Here is a 4,744-nt window from a genome sequence, read left to right as displayed (position 1 = left end):
TTAAATGGGAGATCATCCAGTCTTCATCCATTTGAAGATCTTTCTGTTCACTCTTCATTTGATGAGGCTTTTTAGCATGGATATACTTAAAGAATGTTTGTCTTGTCTGTCAAGGTAATAGGATGGCTTTTATTTTTTAATTGTTAATCAGGTTAGTTACACTGATATATTTTCAAAGGCTAAAGCAACTGTCCTTTTCTGGGATAAGGCCCACTCAGGTGAGTCTAGGGTCTACTGAGTGAACATTCCGTGTCAGATGGAGTTCTCAGTTCTAAGAGTTTGATCTGTGCTTACTAGATTTTCATGCTCTTCCCATGATGCTTCTGCTTCCCCCTCCCTCTCTGTCTCCCTCTGTCTCTGTCTCTGTCTCTCTCTGTAGTGTTGTATGTAGTATGAGTGTGTGTAGTGCATGTGTAGTGTGTGTGTATGGTGCATGTGTGTGTGCACATGTGTGTGCAGCTGTATGCCTGTGAGTTTTCCTGCAGAGGTTAGAGGCCAGCTGTCTTTATCACTTATTTCCTTAGTATATAACCTCTCATTCAATCTTAATCTCACTATTTTTTTGAGTTGTTCAAATCTTAATTTTTTTTAAATTGACCTTTAAAATTTTCGTACACTTCCCACTCACATCCAGACCCCCTCCCCCATCCATGTCTCCCCCCCTTCCCCCACTGAACCGTATGCACTCTGCCTTACATACTGAGTCCTATTCATTCAGGTGTTTGTACCCAAATGTCCTTCAGTGTAAATGCATCCACTGGAGTCTAGTCAGCCCATCCAGTGGTCATATGGAACTCATACTCTCCCCGAACCAGCAGCAATCAGCCTCAAATAGTTGTCAATCTAGTGCTGGCCTGCCACCTATTTCTCATCTCCCCTTTGGGTCCTTGTTTAATTGAGTTGACATGGGTCCCACCTTGATGCCATCACTACCATAGGCTCACATGAACAAGCCTCCAGTGGCCTGGAAGCCTCCACCTCCCTGTGTTTATGAACCAGCCCTGGCTCTTACAATCTTTCTACCTCCTCTTCTGTGATGGTCCCTGAACTATGGATGGGTGAGGTTCCATATAGGAGTCCCATCCTACACTCTACAGTCTCTTATTCTCCAAAACTTAGCCAGTTGAGGCCTTCTGTGCATATCGCATTCTGATACAAACGGAAGCCTCATTGGTGAGAGTTGAGGGGTGCATTAGCCCTCTCTCTACCCCTTATTCTGCTATGTTCCATGATGAGCCTTGGTTGTAGAGATTCGATTGCAGATGTGTCACCTAGTACTGAGCATCTCGCAGGTGTATGTTCTCTGTGCCTGACCAGGTGTGCAAATCCGCAGTAGCCTCCAACTGTTGCAATAAGACGTTTCTTTGATGAGGGCTGTACGGCATGCGTGTCACTCTAAGGGAGGTCTCTTCTGTCTGGCACTGCATTCCCTGCCAAGCAGTTCCCAGGTGTACGTATCCATTAATGTTCAGACACTCTGTGCATTTCTCATAGGGTTTCTAGGACATCTCTTGTCCCTCTAGGTTTCTTAGCCTCCTGAGATTCACTCATCTCTACTCTTTTTTCTCCCATCCTGCCTCCCTCCTCTTTTCCTCCATAGCCATGGTGCCCCCCATTATCCCCATCCTCCCCCCAATACCTCCCAACTCCTGCCATCTGCCGTCTTCCCTCTCCTGACTTCCCTCGCTCCCCCACACTATGGTCTCTTGCGTGTCCCTCCCTCCTCTCCTCCCTGCCAATCACTCCCACTTTTCCCACCTCCCTCAGGTAACATCTGTTCCCTACTGTCCCCCTTTCAGGTTGTTTCTTTTCCTTTACTCCATGTATCCTTTCCTTTTGCCTGGCTCCTGGTTACATCAGAATTGATATACTCACATATAAGGGATTTGGTGCTACAATCCACAAATGAGGGAGAACATACATTGTTTGCTTTTCTGTGTTTGTGTTACTTCACTTAGTATAACACTCTCTAGCTCCATCCGTTTACCTGAAAATTTCATAATTTCATCTTACTGCTGAGTAGCAGTACACATTGCGTATATGTACCACATTTCCATTAACTGTTCATCAGTTGAGGGACATTTAGGTTGTTTCTATTTCTTAGCTATTGTGAAGAGAGCAGCAATAAACATGGATATACAGGTATCTCTACAGTACGATGAGTCCTTTGGGTATATGCCAAGGAGTGGTATCACTGGATCATAAGGTAGGTTCACTTTTAGTTTCTTGAGGGTTCTCTACACTGCTTTCCATTTTCTACCAATTTCTACCATAGGCTGGCCATTGAGCTATGTTGGCCTTTCAACTCTGGGATTTCAGGTATGTGCAGCAATGCTTGGCTCTTTTACTTGGGTCCCAGGGTTCAAATTCAGATCCTCATGCTTGCACAACAGTCCCTCTTATCCACTGAAACACCACCCAGCTCTTTTGCCTTCGTGAATGCCTATCGCATCATATCTTCTAAATCCATCATCTGTGTTCTGCATCTAGGTACAGCATTTCCTGGATCATATTTTCCTGATTTTGTGAATATCTGAAAAAATTTGCTTGGATTAAAGACGCAATTTCTTACTGTTTTGCCCTTGATATCTTCTTAAGTTTCCCATAACTATACTTGAGTATCATTCTGAAAGCAACTAAACTGTGACAATAATCTGTTCTTTTGGAAGCCTGCTAGGTATCTTTGCTTAGTTCAGAACAACAGGGAAAACTGGGATTTTTTTACTCCAATGATTGATTCCAGTGATCATTTCTCTCATTCTGTCCCACTTTTCTAGGACTTGACTCAGTGGTACATAGGTGAAGAAGTATTTTCACTTCAACTGATGGGAATAGGTACTGTTCCTGGCACTGTGTAAATGAACAATTATATATCATAGCCACACTAATTTTCTTAGACACATACTCAGCTTCCAATTTGAGGAGCACTCTGTGGATCTCAGAAGCTCTCTTTTTCCCTCTCTGGATTTCTCTCTCTGTTCCTGTAAACACTAACCAGTGTAGCATTCCTGGAGCCTGAACTCTGTTGTTCATTTTATACAATGCATATTAATCATCTAAATAGTCCCCTTCCCCTATGTGAACCCCTATGCCACCCCGGATTTTGTGCATGCTGCCATATGTTAAGGCCTATTGAGTCAAGTCAAATTTGTGTACGGAGATGTCCCTTGGCATGAGTTCATTCACTAGAGCTTAGTCAGCCTATCTAGCATCAGTCCCTTAAAGAAGATAAACTCTCCCTTAACTCAGCAGTAGTCAGCAGACAGTTCCTCAGCTAAGGTTGGGGACTCCTGTCCATGTCCCCAGTTCTATGCTGGGCTTTTGTCTGATTCAGTTTGCGTGGGTTTTGTACATGCTGTCACCATTGCTGTACTCTCATATGAGCAATGAACTCTGTTTCTTTAACACATAGATCACTGGACTGTTTTGGTTCCTTCCACCTCTCTAAGCAGTGAGCTGAAGCCATCATGAACTCAATACAAATGCTGCCTGCAAGATCAGCCATGGACCTGGCTTGAATGAGAGAGATAGAAAAGATGGACTAAACATGAACCACAAAGACTGTCTTATCTGCGTGAAGAGGATGCTCTTTGTGAAGAAGGGCTGGAAGGAGAAAATTTGTATTTTCAAAAGAAGCCATATAGAGGCATTCATCTGGCGTCTGTGAGACAGTAAAACTCAGATACACATAAAACTCTGGATCATGAGGGAATATTCTATGACTTTGGCTCTTCTGTTTTATTAATCCACTGCAGTACCACTATTTAGCAAAATGTCATCTGCTTCAAAGACAGTTCAAAGGAACCATGACAGCACTGTTGAGGCTCACTGTTTATGGCAGTTTTGTGCTATAAAACACTGGGTAAACAAATACTGAGCTGCTTCTCATACAGAAAATGTATGGTTATGTTGTTCCTGCAGACCCTTGACCACAGCGCTTCATCAACTGAAGAGCTGTTTGCACCATGTATAGCCCATTGCTGATGTCCTTGTAAAGCAAGAAAATTCCATCACTACTCTTCCACATAACCCCTTTTCTCTGTACCACCTGGCAGGTACTTTCTAAATTCTCCCACATCTTTCTTATCTGTACAACCCATTTTGACTGCAAATTGAACATTTTTCAGGATGTATTTGTTGTGGAATGTGTGAGCAAGCCAGTGCTAGCTGAGCAGGTTTTTAACATTTTCTTGATCCAGGATAACATGATCATGGATTTCTTGAGTCTCAGCCTCACAGTGGTACTATCTGTTACGTATACTCATTATCACTAATTAAAAAACATTTTATTTACAATTTTTATTTTATGTGTATGAGTGTATTGCCTACATGTATATAAGTGCATCTATGTCATACGATGCTTGCAGAGGTCAAAAGCGGGCTCTGGATTCCCCTGGAACTGGAGTTACAGATGATGGTTAGCCACCATGTGGGTGCTGGGACTCAAACCCAGGCCTCTGCAAGAGCAGCCCGTGCTCTTAACCTCTGGGTCTTCTCAGTCCCATTATCACTGTTTTTTTTATTGGTTTTCTTTCTTTTTTTTTTATCAATTGTCATCATGTTTATGAAAATGGAGTGACTTTTCTATATCTTTCATTCCATTGAACTTATTGTGTATTGAAGGTTATTCTGCATATATTTTCTTTATAGAAACACACTGCAGCTTTCTTCTGTTTAGAAATGCCAAACAGTAGGTATGCAAGCACTGCATTTATGGACCATCTTAAAGATTGAAATCAAAAAT

The 4,744-nt window shown here is 42.5% G+C and overlaps 1 pseudogene; it reads left to right on the top strand.

Moving 5' to 3' along the window:
• The first annotated feature begins 2,378 nt into the window (after positions 1 to 2,378).
• Positions 2,379 to 4,744, top strand: part of LOC103730434 — a 5,246-nt pseudogene continuing 2,880 nt past the window's right edge.

This window comes from Nannospalax galili, unplaced genomic scaffold (assembly GCF_000622305.1).
Source record: "Nannospalax galili isolate Female #2095 unplaced genomic scaffold, S.galili_v1.0 scaffold233, whole genome shotgun sequence".
Classification (NCBI taxonomy): domain Eukaryota; kingdom Metazoa; phylum Chordata; class Mammalia; order Rodentia; family Spalacidae; genus Nannospalax; species Nannospalax galili.
This window is presented reverse-complemented; position numbering and strand designations above follow the sequence as displayed.